This window comes from Nannospalax galili, unplaced genomic scaffold (assembly GCF_000622305.1).
Source record: "Nannospalax galili isolate Female #2095 unplaced genomic scaffold, S.galili_v1.0 scaffold257, whole genome shotgun sequence".
Taxonomy (NCBI): Eukaryota; Metazoa; Chordata; class Mammalia; order Rodentia; family Spalacidae; genus Nannospalax; species Nannospalax galili.
Window position 1 is genome coordinate 2452229 of NW_008340854.1, and position 22438 is coordinate 2474666.

The 22438-nt window shown below is 46.8% G+C and overlaps 1 pseudogene; it reads left to right on the forward strand.

The window, feature by feature from the left end:
* Positions 1–21784: 21784 nt before the first annotated feature.
* On the forward strand, positions 21785–22356 carry LOC103736383 (annotated as a pseudogene).
* Positions 22357–22438: the final 82 nt, after the last annotated feature.

The following is a 22438-nucleotide window of genomic DNA, read 5'->3' on the forward strand; positions in this document are numbered from 1 at the left end:
TAAAATGATTTGGGTGTAAAGGTAGATGTCTGTATAAGGAACAGAAAGAAGATCACAGTGGGAGAAATGGTGAGCCTTCCTGGAAAGTCTGCGACTGAAGTGAGGAGACAGAGAAGGCTGGTTAGAGGGTATGAAACTTGTGATGAAAATGAAGGGGGATCAGATGCTTAACCAGGTGAGCTGCTAGGCGATGGATTACAGAAGAAACCGCATCAACAAAGCATAGGATCAAACAGCCTGGGAGGTCCAGAACCTGGAAGAACCAAGGCCTTGTGCCTCATCTACCAGAGAAAAATCGTGGGTCTAGCCCAGAGTCTGCTTCTGCAGCTACAGGACCCCGAGAATCATTGGCACTTACCTCTTCTACACTGCAGCCCAACTCCTTGACTACCCAAACCCTGCTAACATCACTTCTTATCTGGGACAGGTCTCCTTTCCAGACCCAGCTCCCTGATATATCTGGACACACACTTCTGTTCTTCCAGATGGGCAACTTTCATTCTTTACAAAGTTGTAGCTATGCCGTTTACATTTGTTTTTACAACTTATTGCCTGATTCAGAACAGCACTGCAACCTCTTTCTTTAGCAGGCTTCCCAAAATGGCATATGAAAGCAACCCAGGAGACCAAATGTATTGCCTTTCTTCAGGACAGCCTTCGAGATGCACTGGTGGGATGACAGAAAAACACACTATGGGAGATCAGTAGCTGCCATAATAACCACACTCAAACGCTACTGACTATGTTGATGTCAAGTTCTAGAACAGTCTGCATTGGCATGACTGGTAGCTCTACCCTCATGCAGCCCTCTCCCAGGCAACATCTTTTGAGACAGTAACTTAGAGGTATAGAAAGGATATTTATCAAGTTTCCTGATGACTGCAACTGGGTAGCTTAGTAACTGTGTGGACTGGAAGAAATGAGACCTGCCACCCTCCAAAAAGCTAGCATGGGGCTGAAGAGATGGCTCAGCTCAGCGGCTAAGAGCACTTGCTCTTCCAGAGGACCCAAGTTTAGTTCCCTGCACCTATGTCAGGTGGCTCAAGGCCTCCTGTAACCCCAGCTCCAGGGGCTCCAACACCTCTGGCCTCCATGGGCACCTGCATTTACATACCCACACATAGACATACACACATACACATAATTAAAAATAAATTTGTTTTTAAAAGCATGATGCCAGCTATAGTGGCACACACTTATAATCCCAGCACTGGGGAGGCTGGGGCAGGAGAACCAAGCATTCAAGGCTGGGTTATACAGCAAAAGCCTGTCTCAAAATAAAATAGGCTAACATAAGGTAGATCTGCCCAAAATGAAAGAGCGTTCACAGGGTTGTAAAAGTAACCACACAAATACACTGGAGAGTTCTGGCTCAGCGGTAGTTGTAAAAGGGAAAGATGGTGAAGGGTGTTGACCCAAGGTGAGTTAAATAAGAGGGAAGACACAGTTTGCACTAATCTGGCACAGGAGAAAGAGGAGGGGTTTGTGACTCTGAAGGTTTACTGCTGAGATTCGACAGCCTCACCGCCCTCCTCGGGCTGTATTTAGTAACTTGTACTCTACTCCATTAACTGTGCTTGGGTTCCTGGCTCTCCCCCAACCCTCCCCACTGCCTGAGTAAGAGCCCTTAGAAGGTAATGAGAATGCTGAGAGCTTGGAGTCCCGGGAAGAGCTTGGAAAGGAAAGCTCTCTGAGCCTCTCCCTGTGCAGCCCTAGCCCTGCTGATAATGCTAAGAGCAAAGCAGCTGACAAGTGATTGGAAACAGGAGTTCCCAGACCCCTTTAACCCTTCCCTGCCTGCCAATGTGTGAAGAATCTCCAGGTGCATTAAGGCCTACCCCCTTGCAGCCCCCCCCACTCCCCACAACCAACCTGTCTAGTTCCCTTTGTCCCGATAGGTTCCTGAATGCTGTCCTTCTGCCTGAAAAATGGTACCACCACAAGTGATACAGTTCCTCCACCCTCAGGCCACCCTTCACATCAGAAGATCATCCCTTGGCTCAGAGTACCCCAGCTCACTTAAGGACCACATTTGTGCTGACTACATCCTGTTGTTTAGCAGCAAGAACCTACCAGGTGAATGCTGGCCCTGATTTGCTTTGGAGGGTCCTGGAAAGTAGGCCCCAGGCCCAGTCTTAGTCACCTGAGCCAAGAGCTACTCTCTGCTGCCCTGGCTGGCTGTGGAACCCTACTGGATGGCTTCAGGGGGTACTCTCCAAGCCAGGCCTTCCTTTGTTGTCATCCCAAAGGCCCTCCACACACACACACACACACACACACACACACACACCCGTGTTGCCCAGTGCGTGGCTGGGCCTCATGCAGGGGCAGATGACTAGAGGTCTGTCCCCTGCAGTGACCAGCTTAGTTGAAGCTGAGAAGCACGCAGCTCAGTTTACCTTAGGGTGGGGAGGCATTAGGGAGAAACCTAGTTTACTAGCCACAGTAATTAAGTGTAAAAGAAGCTTCTCTCAGTAGAATGGAATTCAGATAAACTGCCATTATCATGCAAAGCAGCTTTGCACCTAAAAGCCCTTACCTAAACAGGCAGTTTAATGAAATCTCTAATCTCCTCTGGCCTGTTCTGACCCCTGCCCTCCTCCTCTGGTGCCCCCCTCACCACCTGCCAACTTAAAGATCCCATTTAAAACAAATAACCTTGTGCTTACAAAACACACCAAAACCTGGTGAGTCTGGGTCCTCTTTGAGGATCTGGTTGCTATGTCTTAGGTGTCAGCTTCCTAAGGCTCAGGCAGTCCCAACTGAGGTGCTGAGTGCCATCCACGGGATGAATCATGGGGGATGATCATGGAGGTGGTATCTCTGGCAATGGTAACGATGGAGGGTGAGGTACAGTCTCAGGCAGTGGTGTGCGCCCTGTACCACCCCACTGGCCCATGTCTGCCCCCAGGACACTGGTACCCATTTATGATCTGAACCTTGTCCTGAAAACTGCCTGCAGTGTCACTATGCTGTCTGCAGCAGCTCTAACAGACTTAATGAAGGATCCTGATGTTAAACCAGATGAAGCAAGGATGGAGGACAAATTGATCTGCCCATGGGCTCTCCATGTCTGTTGATGCACTGGACACCGTTGGGAAGTCTAGGAGGAACTCTAAGTTTGTTAGGGGTTTGGAGTCTGCTGGAAAAGCCCAAAGCTGTGATGTTCAGGCTGTGTAGTAGGTAACAAGTGGTTAGGATTAAGGGTGCGTGAAAAGAATAAAATGGGGATAGCAGAGCTGGGCAGCACTGAGAGAATAACCAAATAGTAGTAGCAGGCCAAGAAAGAAGGAAATCTCATACAGAATGCCACACATATATTCTCTCTTCAATTTTTACTTCATAAAATAAATCCCATTCTCTTTTGCATACTAGAGAAAGCTGTGATCAGGGAGGTAAAGTGACTTGCCCAAAGGCACACAGCCTGTGACTGGCAGAACCAAGATTTCAAAAACCAGCCTGCCTTCCTGAAAATTGATGCTCTTTCTGCTAAATCAAAGATGAGCAGTGAAGATGATCATGCTGCAGGGAGGGGGTTAGCCACTCAAGAATACTGTTCATCACATTACAGGCTGAACTCTGCCTCTTCTTCCTCTGGCAACCAAAACCATTTCATTCTCTAGGCCAGGGCCTCTGCAGGGGTGAAGGACCCTAGCCTGAGGATACAGGACAAGGGAATTGAACTTCAGGAGGCCTTAGGGTTCAGTCCCAAGAGGCTGAGGAGTCCTGGAGGAAACTTTTCCTTCCAAGAAAAGAGCTTCCCGTGCAGTGGCGTGAGGGGGAGGGGGCATCTGTAAGTCATATAACAAACACCAGACCTCTCCTTTTATACCTCATTCCTTGGGTGGGGGCCAGCAGAGGAGCCATGTCTATTTGGGAAACAGTGAAACTCAAATCACCATGAACCCTGCACTTTCTCTGTGAGCTGTGTGGACTTTGCTGAGCCTGGAGAACGCAGGCACCTTCTTTAGAGGAAGCTATATTTCTGGAAATATGACTCTCTGGATTCATGAAATCCCTGTTTCTTAGGGGATTCCCTATTTCCTTACACCGAAGGGTTTGTGTTGTTTGGTTTGTTTGTTTTTTGTTTTGTTTTTTTTCCTTCAAAGGGTAGGAGCCTTTGGGGAGGTTCCAATAAATCTTATGAATAAATGAGGGAAACTGGGGGTGGTTAAGGCAGCATAATACAGGGCCCTGAGGAGACTCCTGAGCTTTCCAGTCTCCAGCCCTGAGCTGGTTCTGCTCAGTTCAGGCCTGTGGCAGCCATCCTGCTCTAAAAGCAGATATTTCCAGAGGTCCTTTGCTTAGAATATCAGGTGCTGCTGTTTTGACATCAGACAACCCAGGAGGGAGCCTCTGAGTTCCAAGGCTAATGTGATGTGGATGGGTTAAGATAGTGGGATTTGGGACAAGATCTGTTACAGAGCCCTTTGTCTTTCTTTCAGCAAAGACAACAGAGAAACATTTTTAAAAGCTGTCTTGGTTTCTAGAAACCCACTGGAAGCAGATGGCATGTCAACAGGTCCCAGAGGCCCCAGACCTGGGAGCTTTATTGGAATGCAATTACTCTAAGTGCTGGCTGTTAGGATGAAAAGGCAGGAATGCAATTATGGTAGGAGCAGGCAGCAAGCTTTCATTGATTAACTTGTCCTGTCTGATCCCATTCCCCACTGGAGTGAATTTGAGGGCCCTGTGCCCTGCCCTGTGCCCTTGGGTTATGAGAAAGGAAAACAGTTACCGTGGACAGTGAATGCCTGAAGTGAGATTCAGCAAGGCCCTGAGCCCCTGAGGCTGCCTGAAGAACACAAGATGTGCATTTTCTAAGAAGAGGCTCTGCACACTTAAAGTTCTGCAGCCCTGAAAATGCTAAGACTCGCAGGTAAGAGGGATGGCTGATCAGATTTGCTAGAAGAAACTTCTAGAAGTCCCTTCACTTTTGCACTCCAAGTGATTACCATCCACCTGGGTTAGTTCAATTCTAGCTTCATCATTTATATGCCAGTTACTTAGCTTCTGTGTGCCTGTTTAATCTATAAAATAAAGGTTTAAAAAAAGTGTCTGTATCCTGGGTTGATGAAAGAAGTAACTGACAGAAAAACTGTAAAGCTCTTAGCCCAGCACCTCAATAAATTCTCAAAACATGAGAGCCAGATGGATATGACTATCTACTCAAGTTATGAAAATAAAGGGGAATACACATGCACATCCTTCTAGTCACGTGTGTGTGTGTGTGTGTGTGTGTGTGTGTACACGCATATGGAAGCTAGAAGTCAATGTCAGGTGTATTCCACACTCTTTCTTCACATTTTTTTAAACAGGATCCCTCAGTGAACCTGGAGCTCACCAATTGGCTAGACTGTCTGACGAGCAAGCCCCCAGGATCCTCCCGTCCCCACCTCCCCAGCACCGGGATTAAAGGTACATGTTGCTATGCCCAGTTTTTATATGGGTACCAGGAATCAAACTCAGGCTCTCACACTTGCATGGAAAGCATTTTACCAACTGAGCCATCACAGGTCCCCAAGCAGTTTTTTGACCCCAAATTTAGTCTAGATGGGAATCCACAGGCAAACCTTCAAATTGCACAAAGCCATGGGCCCCCAGGGGCTCCACACACTGCTTCCTAGAACCCTTTCCCACTAGGGTGACCCCAGCACCCAGAGAGACATCAAGATCTGGCCACACTAGGAGACAAGCTTCTTAGAAGTCGGGGGGGGGGGAGCGCATCAGTGTCAGTGTGGTGCCACTGCAGAGGAGGGGTTACCTGGGTTTAAACCCGAACCATCACCAGCTGGCCCCAACAGGGAAGTATCTGGCAATTTCAGTCACCAAAACCTTCTTGATGTTGGCATAACACAGTCAGATGCTCTGTTCAGATGGACTTCTTTATCCAAACAGGCCCTAGAAACACACCTTAGGCCTAGTATCAGCTGAGCAAACAGTGGGACTAAGATAGCAACACCCACATGTCTCCTCTTCCCCTCTCCCCCATTTTCTTTCCCTCCTCCCAGATCTGGGAGCTCTCCTCCTTCAAAACCTACAGGCTTCCCACCTGTCTTCCATCTAGGCCCTAGTCGCTCCAGATTCCATCCTCCGTACATCCATCCTCTACAGCCACAGACCCTGCTTCCAACCCAAAGCTTCCTCTAGCCCAGGGTTAGATTGGTGCATCCCAACTCCAGCAGGGAATTCCAGAGGTGAGGGCCATTGGAAGACCTTTATTTCTGTGTTCCCAGGAAGTAATATATCCAAAAGCAGGGAGGAGGAACTGGTTCTTGGCCGTGCATTCATTTATTCATCAATCATTCATTTATTCATTAATCATTCATCCCCCACACCCATCAATCATTTATCTGCTTACTTATTCATTCAGTTTGTACCTCTTGCTTGCTTTGGTTGCCACAGATGTCAGTCTGCTCTTGCTTTGATCTGTCCTCCCCTCTGTGGCAGCTGCACAGCAGATACCTTCTGATGTACCTCATAGGGTACCTGCCTGGAAGGAGCTCCCTCCTTTGGTGTGGCTCAAATCAACCAAAGAGACAATAGAGAGCTCTCTCCTCCCAGCAAGGCTGCTTCCATGTAAGCTACAGACTTCTGGTCCAGGGGATGGCGTGAGGGGTTTGGAGGCCGGGGGGGGGTCTCTAGAGCTACTCTTGGAATAATGGTGGGGCAAGCCTCACTGCATATGAGCTCTGGTTGTTTGAAAATCATTACTTTGGTTCTTCTGGTAGGCAGGGGATTCTAAGGCCCTAGGTGTGGCTGTGGGGTCTGAGTCTAGAGGACATGGTACAGAGGAGCCTGAGGTTGCTGTTCTAGAACCTAAGCTCTTAGTCTCTTGACAAGTTGCCCGGCTTCCATGCACCCTGTCGGTACCTTACCCCCTACAGTCCATCCTCAGCCAGCAGCCAGAGACCCTTTAATGTAAGTCAGATCACATGCTGCCTGTTCAAATCCCAGCCATTTGCTCAGAGTAGAAGCCAAGGCTCTCTTGACCCAGTTCCCCTTGTCCCCTATTCCTTCCCTTCTCTCAGTTCCCTCTGGCCTTGCCCTTTCTTACCTGACCAGAACACTGCTGCCTTAAGGCTTTTGCAGGAAGCCTTCCCTCTGGAACACTGGGCCACTGTTAAAAGTGGTTCACTTTCTCACCTCCAAGTCTTGGGGTGTGTGTGTGTGTGTGTGTGTGTGTGTGTGTGTGTGTGTCTGTGTGTCTGTGTGGGTCTGTGTGCCTGTGCACACTTGAGCTCTCTTGAGCACTCATCACCTTCCAACATACTGCATAATTTACTTGTTCTTTTTGCTGTTTTGAACTGTCTTTGCCTGCTAAGAGTGTGACCCTATTAGTAGGGTCTGTTCCCCTCGTGGATGCACTTGAAGCGTGTGTCTACAGATGCCTGGTACATCACAGGAGCTACTCAATCATTCCACAGATGAAAGAATGAATGAATGATGAGCGCTGAGAAACTCTGAGAATGAGGCTCGTGAAGCCATGGGCTGCGGAGTTTGGGGCTCCCTTGGGTAGAATTTAGAAAGCCCACAGTAGCTTCTGTCAGCTGTGCTGGGGAGAAAGGAGCCAGGCAAGTTGCATGCTGCCAGCCCTCCCGGAGGGAAGGTAGGCAGCAGTGTGGGCGGGGATTGCCCCAGCTCTGTGCCGCTCTGGGGCTGGCCAGCACTCTGGATGTCATTAGCTGATTTGTTCTGCTCTACAGAATATACTTTTCATATTTAGGCAGAAAAAACAGCTTTCGATCCTCCAGCCCTTTCTTCTGTGAGCTGTAGCACATGGCCTGCTTATTATGAATTAATCCTCTAAAGAGCATGTTCATTATTCTAATTTAATTGTGTTTCGTTTCAGAAAATAAACCCAGTGCGGAATAAACTCCAACACTGATCGGTTTTCAAGAAGTTAACCTAAGACAAAATACTGCTAGAGGGCAGCAGCAATTTGGAATCATTAAAGGGAACCCATGTAAATAATAAAAACAAAACTAAAATGCAGAATTAAATTAAGGAATAGGAAATTAAATTTGTGAATCTAATCTGAAATTGAGGCCTCATATGCACAGGCTTACCCTGGCTTGGCTCTTCGCTCAGAAGTGTTGGAGTGGGAAGTTCCACACAGGGGTGGAGGGCAGGGACTTTGTGGCTCCCTCCTACATTACAATGTGCTATCATGAGAAGAGGGAGGAAGGGGGCTTCCCTCCCAGAGGGTCCCTTCCAATGAACATGAAAGCTGAATTACTGTAACTGCATCTGAATGACTCATGCAGAGCCCTAGTGACTGGGGAAGGAAGACCACCTGCAGCTCAGCTCCACTATCGCTCACTAGGAGAAGGTGCTGGAAAGAAGATGGATGGGCACAGCGTGGGCTTGGGACCAAGCTGCTGGAAGCAGAGCAGCCGCTCCAGCCCTGCTCTGTGCCTGGCCCCTGCCTTCCTCCCACAGGTGGCCCAGCTCGGTAGAAACCAAAGGAATTGCTTTCTGCCCAGGCAGTGCGCTCCCCTCAACCCAAGCAGGGTCCTGGACTCCCCATCAGCACTCTGAGACCCCAGTTCTCAATAAGGGAAACTCAGACTCCAGTATCAGGACAAAGAGTCACCATGGCAGATCAGGCCTCCAGCAGGCACAAAAAGGGGCAAAGGGAGAGAGGAGTAGGGTACTGAGAAAACAGGCTTGTAGACTTTAAGGTGCCTGTGTATTAGGGGCACACAGTTAGCATGTGGCTCATGCTTCCTTGGATTTTTCCAGGAGTATTTAGGCCCTGTCTCTGGGGTGTTTTCTCTCTTTCCAGCCTCCCAAGTCAGTCTGGAGTCACAGATATTCCTCCAACCTGGTACCAGATAGAGGTTGGACAAACTCGCACCTTCCCGAACCTCAGTCTCTCCTTAGGTGGTAATCATAATGTTTGCCCCTCAACTTGTCATAAGGAGTGAGCAGGGTAAAGCACCAGCACAGAACAGCCCCCACCACTTCTGCCAGCTCCTTTTCTGTTGCACCAGGACTTGTTCACACACACTCTGCACATATGTGCACACACATACACACAGCAGGCTCATCTTCTGTAGAAGGTCTTGGGCTGTTGTTTTCAGAAAATAACATGTGGTTGGGGAAAAAAGCCGATCAATGGCTTCCTTTGAGTCACAAAAGCAAACAATCAGACAGATGGCCATATCCAGGGTCGGGGGAAAGTTTTCCATTTCGATCTTCATTTGGGGTCTACTTAGATAAATTAGCACCTTACAACAGATATTTTTTGTTTGTTTTGAAACAAGAAAGAACACAAACCATAAAAAGAAAAGAGGGAGGTGCCCTGAATGTGATCAAAATACATTGTATGAAATTCTCAAAGAATCAATACAAATATTTAATAAAAGAAGGAAGAAAGGTGAGGAGAGAGGGAGACGATGTGGGAAGAAGATAAACAGGAAGGAAGGAAAAAGGGGTAGGGAAGGGCAGAGTCACTTTACTGTCTTGTAGTATGAGAGGGCAGGTATGTGATGCATGTACATATATGTGTCAGTGTGTGTATGAGCATGTGGAGGCAAGAAGTTGACATCAGATATCTTCCTTGTTTTCTCCCAGTGGGATCTGGGGCTCACCAATTCCACTGGCCAGCGAGCTCCAGGGATCTTCCTATCTCTGCTTTCCCACTGAATTGGGATTGTAGGCATACATTACGGCACCCAACTTTTCCCTGGGTGCTGAGGATTGAAATCAGGTCCCACCGAATCATCTCCCCACTCCCCAATCACTTTTCCTTATATAATTTGCATTCTAAAATCTTGATCAAGGAACTGATTATTAACATAATGTAGGCTGCCCTGTTGTTGATTCATTAATGAATTTTACAGTGATTATACCTAAAACTGTCAGGCATGGAGATAAGAAAGGTGAAAAGAGTTAAAAGTTCCCTTGAATTCCCTGGCCATCTCTCCTGATCTCACTTTGCTAACTGTGCCACGTCTCCTACCCATCCCTCAGCCTGTAACAAACTGAGGCACCATATTGTTCAGCCAATCTCAAAGCAAACCTAGAAACCCCAGAGCAACTGTGGGTGTGGATCCAAGATCAGAAGAAGAGCCACATCGGTGACAGTGGAAAGGAGCAAGAGGGCCAAGCCCTGGCCTAAGACATCGCAGAGAAGAATGTAAGGACCTGAAGGCTGGTGCCAGGCCAAGAAGACCATGAGGTTGACCTACTAGATCCACAGGCAAATGCTAGAAAATCATCCCTCTGCTCTTGAAGGCTAGTTTAAGAAAAAAGCATGGATAGCCCAGCATGGTGCCACATGCATGCAGTCCTAGCACTCAGGAGGCTAAAGGAGGAAGATTATAAATTCAGGGTCAACCTGAGCTATAAGTAAGACCCTGCTGAGAGAGAGAGAGAGAGAGAGAGAGAGAGAGAGAGAGAGAGAGAGAGAGAGAGAGGAGAGAGACCCATTGCCACATGTACAAGTATTAGGTCATTTAATCCCTGAAACCACCACGTAAGAAGGTATTGTCCCCATTCTATAGATGAGGAAGTTGAGTCCAGAGAAATCCAACACAATGCCCATCTTAACAAGAGAACAGCAACACTGGGGGTTGAACACAAACAGTGCTTCCAACTGGAGCCTGCTAACCACTACATGGTGCTTCCAGGTTGTCACTCACTCCCCTGATCACAAACCTGTCCATAGAGATCCTAAACACAGGCCACATACAAGAATGCTTTCTGGGGGCCTTCAGTGACTCGCATCTGGAAACAGGCTGCTGTTTCCAAAATGCCTTCCCACTTTTCTCCCTGGGTCCTATGGGGGAAGGAAGCTGGGTGTGCACGGTCATCCTTACCTTCTGGCAAATGTTGTGGCCTGGGCTCTGTGGGCTATGCGGCTTATCGACAAGACCGTGCTTGATTGTGTTTCATGGATGGGCTGCTCACAGCCTGTGAGGGCAACACCAGCTTGGCATCCAGTGGAACATTCTGGGAGGAAACAACCTTGTCAGTGTGCAGGTACTTGTTTAAATTCCAGACCTCAATTTTAAGACACACATCTGCAGCGGGTATATGTACTCTGATAGATAAAAACAGAAATGGTTTTCCCTTGTATCTGTATTATTAGATTTGACCTCCCATAGAAACAGCAAAGAAAGAGTGGAAAATTAAAGGTGATTTGATATTAGCCTCCCATTCATATTAGAAAAAGTAACTGCTCTTGCGGTTTTCCTCACAGAGGTGTCTTTATTCATTTGACATGCCTTTAATAACTAATTCTAGTTGTCTGGTTGCCAAGAAAGATTTCCTACGGGCAGACTTGAAAGTGACTCGGAACTCTTTGCATGCCCGGCTTCAAATGATCCCAGAACAGTAAACATCAGCTTGCCTCCAGACATCTGAAGTGTGGGAATAACATGAAAGGGTGAACAGGAATCGTTCTGCAGGCTGCATATGCTGTGAGCGGAGCTGTCTGGCAGAGGCTGGAGCTACACGGACCAGGCATAGTCAGATTTGGAAATAATCTCATGAATTTGATCTGTGGAGTCAGCCAAACCAAATGATTTATTTCAAGAAAATAAATCTGCTTTGGGGCCAGAACTATCCAGGTCAGTCATAAACAGACTGAGCTTTCCTCTGGGTAGACCAGGAGTGGGCAGAGAAACACAGGGAAAGCCACAGAGATGGAAGCCAAGAGCGCACACTGTAAATATTCACTGCAGTGATAGTCGTCTATAGATGCCAAACTGGGCAGATGGCATATGTGATCCCATTTGAGCTTCACAACAATCTGATCAGTAAGATAACAGTGTCATTGTTACCATTCTACAGGTGTGAAAAAGCCTCTGGGATGGTAAATCACTTGCCTAGCAGGCACAGTTCCACGGGCAGTGGTCCCCTGGTGGTTTGTTGGGTGCTTCCCTTTTCTTCCTGGGCATATGGCAAGATGGCATTTCCCAGACTCCCTTGTAGTTACTGCAGCTAGGAGACTCAATGTTGCTCAAAAGAAAGCAAATGGAAGTTATGTCTCCATAAAACCTGTCTACCCACAAGTCTCTTTTCTTAGTCAGTGACTGAATGAAGAGGATTCCAAGAACCAAAAAGAGGCTAGACCCTGGATATGGAAGAATAGAGATCTTTAGTAACTGTTTTGAACAGAGTCCACCTTTATGAACCTGCATCAGAAGGTTATTTGAGTTAGAAATAATCATGCAATGTGTGGAGCCCCTGGAACATGATCGTTGGTGCCAGTTAAAAGCTAAATGAATAGAATAAAAATACTTCAGAATGCAAGGTCTCCAAATCCACGCTTGACCTCTTCCTTATCTGTAAGCACACTGGGTCTGGTCAACCCATCCCCAGGGGACATCAGGTAGGAAGACCCTCTAATTTTTTTTTCAATGTTGGGGACCAAACACAGGGTCTCAGAGCAAGTACTCTACCACTGAGCAACACCTCCTCCATTTCCTCTTTTGAGTCTCTGACCTACTTCTTGCTCTAACTGGTCTGAACTGTCTCTCTCTCTCTCTCCCTCTCTCTCTCTCTCTCTCTCTCTCTCTCTGCTTTACTGGCAAAGCAGATATGTTTCTGTTTTTTAAGATTTTGATTAAATACATATCCTATCTCATGGCTAATCCATGTCCATCATGGGGCTCTGTAGTTGAGTTGTTTTTGATTTCTCTCAAGTAGAAACATCTATTCAGTGACTAGTGTCTCCTCTCTCTTCCAGGCTTCATCATGTCTTGTCTAGTTTTATCTTAACACCTTCCAAACATGTCTCTTCCTCGCCTGTCCATCATCTCGTGCCTCCAAAGGAAACTTCCTAAAATAAACCAGCATCCTCTCCTTTAAATTCTTCCATATGAAGTCCACCAATAGCAAACGCACAAATACCCTTTGAACAAGAAATCTCCTATCTATACATTTACAGATTTGTGTGCAGAGTAATTTTTCATATGAGGATATTCACTGAATCATTGTTTTTAAATAGCAAAAAAAAGACACAAACAGCCACAGGCAGAGTTTTATTAAATAAACTGTGGCGCACAATAAGTTCTACTTAAAACACTCTAATATCTGATTAAATATAATGGGCAAGGTACATGCTAACAGTGTGAACAGGTACTGGGGTCATATAGTCTACATACATGTTTGCAAAGACTAACAACTCTTTCTACAATAATGCACAAGAAAAGTAATAACAGCAGATGCTTCTGGAAAGGGAACCAGGGGCTTAGGGTTCAGGAAAGAATTGTTTGAAGAATTCACTCTATGGATGTTACAACTTTAAAACATTAAAATAAAACCCTGCTTCCTAGCACTTATTTGATAAAACCCAAATCCTTTAGTATGAAACGCTCTGCACATTCTGGCTCCAACATGTTTTCCCTGCTGCTCTCTCACTCAACCACACCATTCTCTGAACATTCCTGTGTTCCCTCATCTCTATGCCTTTGTTTGGGTCTCTCCCTCCCTTGGAAAGTCCCATCCCTGCTCAGCAGAAACTAATCTCCTCTGTTATCTCCCTGCTTTCTTTATACAGCCCCGTGTATTATGGCTCTTTATCCTAAGTGAGTCTGCCTGAAGAGTAGTGCCTTTCTTTCCAAAAGGATGGCATGATGTCTTCTACAAACTCTTCCAAATATGCCTGCACTTGGGCCAGTGATAATCCTTCATGTCTCAGTAACAGCATCTTGGAATGGCTGGAAACAGGGAGAAGGAAGGGCTCATCCTTTTCCCTAGGAAACTAACAGCATCACCAATTTGCCCCATTAGGATGGAGGCTAGATAAGGTGAGGAATACGGCTCAGCCTGGGACATCCTGCAAGACATCCTCCTCATGTGTTCCACTCCCAAGGCCACTTCTCTCACCAAGTCAGTGCTGCTTGATGAGCTAAAGACCAAGCATAGGCTCTACAGAATCAGGTGGATTGCCTGGTGCTTCCTGGAAAGAAAGACATCCATTGCCCTGGACCACAGTCTGGGGTTTAAAGTCAGTTGTCACAATAATTTGAAGCCTATTAAGTTTATTTATGTTCCAAAGCAGGTCCACTAGAGAAGGACCATCATAGTCGTAAATATCAGGGCTGCTGCTCTCCAGGCACATCTGGCCTAGGGCCCCTCCCCTTCCCTAGCTCTGCAGGCCTTTGCTAAATGGGCAGGAGCCCTACACTGAGTCAACAAGGACCAATCCTGCCAGCCCAGCCGGTACAGCACATACACACTTCTATGTTTTTGTGTGCTGTTGTGATACGTATTTGAGCAAGGTTCAGATACTGAAGGGAGTGACGGTCTTCTCCCATCCTGCCTATATCATATACAGATGTGGGAGCCTAGGAGTAGAGGCTTACTCCTCAAAGGTGTCCTCAGACTGGCATTGGACCTGCAGATCTGGTGGCCCTTCTAATCCAGTCTAGTCCATAAAAGAATAAAAGACTGATTTTGTGTCTACTGAAAGTGCTCTCAGACTTCGTGGCTAGATGAGGAGCTCATCATTTTACCCATCCATGTGGATTAGTAAGCCCACTTAGTTCTAAGAGTAGTGTTTTCCAAAGCATAACCCATTGTGTGACAATCTTGTAGGATTTTACATGAAAAAGTGAAGGAGATTCTGTGGTTTAAAAAAAAAAAAAAAAGTTATGAAGCACTGAATCCTATAGCCTCCTCTGGGGAGATTCAAAATGCACATTTGTATATCAAAGGCGTGGACTCCTACAATAAAGAGTTGTATTTAACCCAAGCATTCTCAAATATGTTTTCTCCCTTTCAGTGACATTTACAGACATCCCTTGACATGGGACACATTTGGGAAAAAGCTGCCTTTAGAATCCTGTCACTCCCCAGTGCTGCCCAAGCAGAGGAACACTTCTCTAACTGCCCCACCCTGCCCTCTACTTTCAAGTGTTGGGCAGCCCAGGAATGGGCCATCTCGCTCTCTGTAGGCTTTTTCCTTCTCTGCCTCAGCCCAGGAAACTGGCAGAGGAGCAACAGCTTCAACCTCTATCACTCGAGCTCATCCTCTACCTACCTGGAGTTTAGCGCTCAGTCTCTAACTGTTGTCTCATTTCATCTTTACTGTCCTCCCCCTTTGTTTTAAGGAGTAAGATGAGAAAATTGCTGTTTGCCCTGCTTCCCAAGCTTTTCTCCACCTTCAGGAAGCCCCACTTAATAACCGAAATATGCACTCTTGGTTTAGGGCTGAGGTTGTCAGTGTGGTTCCAGGATCAGCACCATCATGTGAGAACTTGATAAAACTGCAAATTTTCAGAACCTTCCTAAATTAGATGCTCTGGGGGTAGGGATCCAGCAACTCCTGCTCTAACCAGTCCTCCAAGTGAGTCTGATGCAAAACCGTTTGTCTAAGGTTTTGGTAATCACTTTCTCTGAATGGAATCTATTGTAACCCATTCATAATTTTTTAATTATTCCACAGCCAATTCCAAAAGAACATGGACAGCCAATAGTAAAAGGTTTATGTGGTTAAACAAGTTTACAGATAAACCACACACTCCTTTCCAGTATCTGTAAGGCTCACTCCTGGACTTTCTCCAGATTCCCATAAGGCCCTCCTTGACCATTTCCACATAGCCACCTCTTCCTGCTCCCCTTCCCTCTTCTGCTTTGTTTTCCACCTTAGCACTTATCACCATGCAATCCCCATGCCATTTGCAGGTTCATATATTTATTTTCTCTCTGCTCCCTCATACATATTTCTTGAAAATATGAACCTTGCTATGAGAAGGCAAGTGAGAACTGCAGCTGTGATTGAATGAGTTCCACTCTGAACCCCTGGAAATCAAAAGAGATTCGAGGATCTCTTTATCCAATAGTGGGGAATCAGACATTCTGCCTGGGAAGGACAGAATCAGTAAGCATCCTCCTTATTCCCAGTAGGCTCCTGCATTTAGAGGTAGAAGTGAGGGACCCAGACTCAGGCTCTGGGCTGCAGACAGAACAGCCCTGGAAGCCCACGTTGATTCCATTCCCACTGTTTCCAACTCAAGATGTATCTTCTCTCCAGGAAGAAACCAGCAGACTCCTGCCCACACAAATTATAAGAAAATGTCTGTTTATTTACAGCCTGAGTTTAATCTATGGAATCTGTGTATGTGGATTCAACCAACCGTGGATCGACAATATTTGGAAAAAATGTGTCTGTGCTGAACATACACAGACCTTTGTTCTTGTTCTTATTCCCCAAACGATACAGTATAACAACCATTCGTTCTGTATTTACATTGTGCTAGATATTATAAGCAATCTAGAGGTGATTTAAAGTATATGAGAGGATCTGTATAGGTTATATACAAATAACACTTCAGCTTACAAAAGGACTTGAGCATCTGTGGATTTTGATATCTGGGAACTTCTGGAACCAGAGACCCCCGGGATACTGAGGAATGATGTTACTCATCTTTTATAGTTGAAACGCCGTGGGGCACAAGAGCAGGCGCTGGAAAAGTGTTCCACCATGTTGAGTTCTTGTTCAACTGCCTGGAAGAGTAACCCCCACCTCGGGAGAATGTATCTAGCACTGATAAATTTATAAAGTATTTGACCTTTAATCAATCCTAATATTTTCAATCCGTAGAGCCTTCTTAAACGCCTGCAGCCCTGCCCCTGGACCCCTATTCATCACAATTACTGCTCCAACTGTCGGAGGCAGGGCATGAAACAGCGCATGCTGATGTCCAATATTTTATCACTAATAAAGAGAAACATCCCAAGTATTTGCACAGTTCTGATACTTTCCAGCCCTGAGCCCAGGAAAAGGGGGAGTGCAGTGATTTATGCTCACTGCCCGGTATTGTTAATTGGCCTTCTCAGTCGGGGAACTTGGGCATTTCTTTTCTTTTGCCTTCGAGTCACAGGCCACATTGTGGAGAAAGCAGTCAGTGAGAGGGTGCAGGAGGCCCCAGAGCACCAAATAGGCCCTTCTTTCACATCTGGGAAATGCCATGAAGCACTAAAAACGGCAGTTTTTCAAGATCACGATTTGGCAAGTGCTTGCCTACACTGGTGGCTTCACAAACAGACGTCATGTTTATGAGGAATTTTGTTCCAGTTGTCGCCACGGCTACAATCCTTCCTGTGTTCTTTGCCTTCCAGCCTCCCCTAACCCCCATCCCCAGGCAGAGTGGCCACCCAGTCCAATTCCCTCTCCACTCTTAAGTCCCCACCTCTCTGCCTTCCAGCTCCAAGCAGAAGAAACCTCTATTTGTAGACACAATGTTCAGAAGACCACACACACACACACACACACACACACAGAGAGAGAGAGAGAGAGAGAGAGAGAGGCTGCATCTACATGGCACCCAAACATCTGGATGGAATGTAAACAGAATAAGCAGATGTTTCTCCTTCAGAACAGCAGGTGTCTTGGCAAAGTCCTGGGTCTCAGGCTGGAAGGGAAAGGCTCCTCCTGAGATCCAAGTCCCCTGAGAGGCTTGGGAGAGCTCCATACCATTACTCTCGTCAAGGTCTCACAGAGTAGAAGGAGCTAAGGAAGCCAGGCACCCTTGGAAACCGGTGATGATGAGATTGGGTGTGGAAAATGCCACCACCTTCCAGGAGAAGGGGCCCTCCCAAGGAAGAAGAAAGTCTGAGCAAAACTGCTTAGCCCAGGGTCTAACACCCAAGCAGAACTGGGTTATAGGGACACACGACAACTCTAAAAGCAGCATCCAACTCCCCTTTCCCACTCCATCTTTTACCTGACAGAAGACAGGGCGTATACCCTATCACATTAATAAAGATGGGTTGAAATACTCATGAAAGGCATGGGGGACAGAGGACAGTGAGGAGCAAGAGGGACAGAACCCATGGATATCAGAGGCAAAAAAAAAATAAATTTTAAAAAAAGATTAATTGGCTGCACTTGCCTTCCTTTAGCTCCTTCTGCTCTCTCTAGCCAAACTGTGTTCCGCTAACATTCTTCTCCAGTGCCTGGCCAGAACACTGGACACCCTTCCTCTTCACTCACCCAGCCTGTATAATACACACACTTCCCAGCCTTTGTGTGACCCTCAACACACTCCTTCAGATCTCTCTTGTGCTCTCCCCCTCTTCTGTCCCCAATGTAAAACCTAACACATTCCCCATTCCTCTCCTCAGCTAAGCACTGTGCTAAGCACAGTCCCACCCCCAATTCCTCCAGCCCCAGGCTTAGCACTACACACATTCTCCAGGCCCTTATCTCTGCCCTAGTACTGGGTGCAACACTAACACGCTCCCTCAGCCCTGGCCCGACTCTCCCACCCCTTGGGTAAAGCACTATCACATGCCCTTGGCGCCCACTAGCTCATATCTGTGACAACAAGTGCATTCCACAGGGCAGCCTTCCTTCGGAGCAGCTGTTCCACTGTACTATCTCCAGAAGATTCTTGCCCTCCTGCAGTGATCTTTGATTTAGCTCAGAGCAAACAACCATGGGATGGGGGTGGGAGGTGGAGTTGAGAGAGACAGAGTTAGCTGTCCACTGATTGTTAGAGTTGATGCCCAGGACAAATATCTTTCTTTGACTTCAGTGCTTCTACCTGTGAAACTGAGCTGCAAACTGACCTCAAGTATCCATGGGAAAAGATCTGATTTCCATAACAGATGACTTCCATAACAAATCAAGAACTGAGCCATGGTGGACCAGGTGGACCAGGGAGATGTTTCAGTGGGTAAAGCACTTGCTTTCCAAATGTTCCAAACTCAGTTCCTGAGTTTGGATCCCCAGAGTCCACATAAAAAGTTAAGTGTTGTGGCACACATTTATAATCCCAGTAATGGTGAGATAGATGGGAGGCAGAGACAGGCAGATTTCTGAAAGCTTCCTAAACAGCTAGTCTAGCCTACTTGGCAAAGTTCCAGGTCAATGAGAGCCCACCCCAAACAAAAGGTAGAAGGTGCCAGAAGAATAACACGGAGGTTACTGATGCCCGAGGCTACCCTCTGACCTCCACACATGTGCACACAAACACATACAAAAGAACAAAAATGAATCTCTCCTTTGATAAGGAGTTTTGGGAGATTTTTCTAGTGTTTGGGGGAAATTAAATTGTTAAGCACTACAGAAAGACTCTGAGTTTTCCTCCTGAAGAATTTTATCCCTGATAACATAGCAGCCCTGTCAGAATGGGGAGGGGGGCTTCTTTTTAGGCTAGGGGTGTTTGGAGGAAGAGGTAGGCTTCAGACCCAAAGAGAGCTGAAGTCCGGGTGACCCAGTCCTCCTGCCCCCAGGTAGCCCCGCTTTTTAGCTTCATGGTTTAGAAGTTTATAGGAATTCTGGATCCATGGTTTCCTATGGTCGCTTTTACAGATCTTGTTAATTTATTACCCGTGGTTACACTTTTAATGGAAATCATGAAGAAATGGCAAAAGAAACATGAGCTAATTTTTTTCCAGTGACACATTTCACTGCTATTTAAATAGTTGTTTTGCCAAACCAAACACAGCGCTTACAGCCAGCAGTGACACATGAAGGGGATCACTGTGGCAGGCTGGGCCTGCGGCCTCCAGAACAGGCAAGACTTTCTCTCAGCTTCCCCAGGGGCCGGATGCCAAAGGGGGCAGGGTGGAGGGACTAGAGCCCCAGTGTTGGTGACCACAGCTCCCACCCTCCTCAGGCAGGGCTTGGTGTCCACTCTTCACCCATGGAGGGACTCTGGAATAACTATGCCCCTTCAGCCTTGGGATTCGCCCCCCCCCATGGCTGCCTGGCCCCCCACTACAGGATGATTTGGTCTCGCCTATAACTGGGAACATTACTGGGTTATATAAAACCAGATAGAGACTTTGGGGAAACCCAGGCCAGCTTCATTCCAGTTCTGTGGTGCAGCGACAGTGTTGCTGTGACCACACTTTCACAGGGCTCCTTTGTTGGACAAACCCAGGGCCTCTGACTTCTCCTCATCAAAACAACCCTCCACCTTCCACCAAGGCCTCTGAAACTCTCCCACCCTAATGGGGGGTGGGGGCTGTGATGTCACTATGCATGTATTAACTTCTCAAGAGGTGAACTGAGATTGTGTCACTTGATGAGAGGGATTCCAGGACCTGGGAATAGGCCCGCAGAGCTCTAGCCATGGCTGGTGGGGGAAGTGGTGATAGGTCAAATATTCTCACAACAGCCAGCCAAGTCATAACATCCCTGAACTCAAAAACACAGTGGGATTGAGGGAAGCCAAGCACTAGGGTCTCACTTAGGTTTTGGAGACCTTAAGTCTGTTTCCCAACTTCAGAGACCCCATGAGAATCCAATGACATCCACACTCTCCCCATACCTCCACTGATGCCCAGTAGTAAAAGGGGCTCCAAGAAGGGAACACAGAATAAAGAGGTGGCTTCCTGGAGGGAGGCACCCAGGCCAGCAGGACCTTGGGTGGGGCTTCTACTAGGTGCAGAACAAGACTGGCTACTTCCTGGATCCCAAACTAAGGGGATGCTCTGTGTCTCCCACACCCCTGCTGAATGTCAAGGTAGACAGAGCAGAGAACAGCTGTGTCAGAATCCAGGCAGCAAGCATGCTGACACACCAGGGGAAACCACGCTCCCTTTTCTGCCTTCCAGGGAGAACCCCCACTTCAATGAGGCTTGGGAGAGAAGTTAACTGTCATCCTCCCTTCACCAAAAAGTATATTAAATTCACTGACCACATTTTTCCAAGCCCAAGTGCAGAGGACATTAGATCAATGCACTCAGGCTGGGCTATGGTGTGCTAGGCACCCCACACATTTTATTTTGCATTATTAATATTTAAACCAAAGCAGCTGTGCTCAGCATTTACAGAGCCCAGAGCCTGCCCAAGGCTTCTGTGGTGACTTTTCCCTGAGGCCAGATGTACCAGCTAGCAAGACCACTGTTGGCCCTCCTGTCTTTGGCCTCCTGGAGTGAACTTTCCAGCAGCTAGCCATTCATTGGTGACATTTCTGGACAAGGGGGACTGGTGGTAGATCCTGACGTTCTGGCTTAGCTGAAACTCCCTGAGGGAGCCAGTAAGGTGAGAGCATCTCTTTGAAGCACCAAACTCCCCTCTGGGCCCTTTGTCTCAGGGTCAGGAACTCTGGGCTTGCCAACTTCAACATCAGAACAGCTGATTTTACACAAAGCATTTGTACTTTGGAGCCTGGGGTTCTCCCTGTAGGTTTTGGGAGTCAAACCTCATCTCTAATACTGTCTTCTAGACCCTTCTGGAGTCTCTACACTGCAACTTGATTATTAGAACTTTTGCAACCTGCCTAAACTCTTCCATCTCTGCCTGAAGTTCCCCAGAACCCTGTGCTTGCAGTCATGAGGATGTTGTCTGTCCCAGATACAATTCTGCAAACCCCCTATGACTTTTATTTGTCTTTATAGTCCCAGGATGCATTCCCTCCTTCATACCTGACACAGTGACTTACTATCGCTTTCTCTAACACTTTATGCATGAATTGTGGGTATATCTCATTATATCGCCGCAACCTTTGTTTCTATACTTACAAAAAAATCCCACAGTATTTGTTGAGTGCTTTCTGTGTGTGCAATGCTTTGAGTATTGTATAGCATGCAATTCTCACACCACAACCCATCTCTGAGATGAGTGCTACAATTATCTCCATTTTACAGAAGCAAAACCGAGATTTATGGATGATGAGTAGCTTGGCAGAAGCTACATAGCTAGACACTATGTATTTTCCCCAGTGAGTCAGGCCCAGATTCAAATTCCAGCTCCACCTGAATTTAACTTGCCTGCAATTCTGTTTCCCTGTTAGCGATTTGGGGAAAACAATAACACTAACCTTGATTTCATTCCTCAGTCAGTTCAGTCCTGCTTGAGATGGATGACAAAAATGGAAGAGGTTATAGTCCATAATGTTGAAAAGAGTAAACGAACGAAAATACGTGGAAGAGAAGTGCAAAGAAGCAATGAGAAAGACCGCCGGAAAGACCAAAGCCCCGCACAGCTGAAGCCCGGTGGTCCAGCGCCTGCGTGCCCCCCTCCTTTCCCCGCCTCCGCCATGCCCAAGACAAGGGCTGAAGGGGTTGCTCAAGGAGATAAAGCCAAGGTGATGGACGAGCCACGGAGATCTGCAAAATTATCCGCTAAACCTGCTCCTCCAAAGCCAGAGCCCAAGCCTTCTTAAAGGCACCTGCAAAGAAGGGAGAGAAGGCGCCCAAGGGGAAAAAGGGAAAAGCTGATGCTGATGATGGGAATAATCCTGCAGAAAACAGAGATGCCAAAATAGACCAGGCACAGAAAGCCAAAGGTGCTGGAGAAGCCAAGTGAAGCTGTGCGTTTTTGATAACTGTGCACTTCTGGTAACTGTACAGTTTGAAATACTATTTTTTTAACTGTTTATTTAATGACCACATACTTAGAAGAAGCATTTCATTACAACAGCATTGACATATTCAATAACAATTTCCCGAGCTAAGATGCATCTCTTTCAAAATTGGCTGTAAATTTTTAGGTTTACAGTTGAATTAATACAGTTATACAATA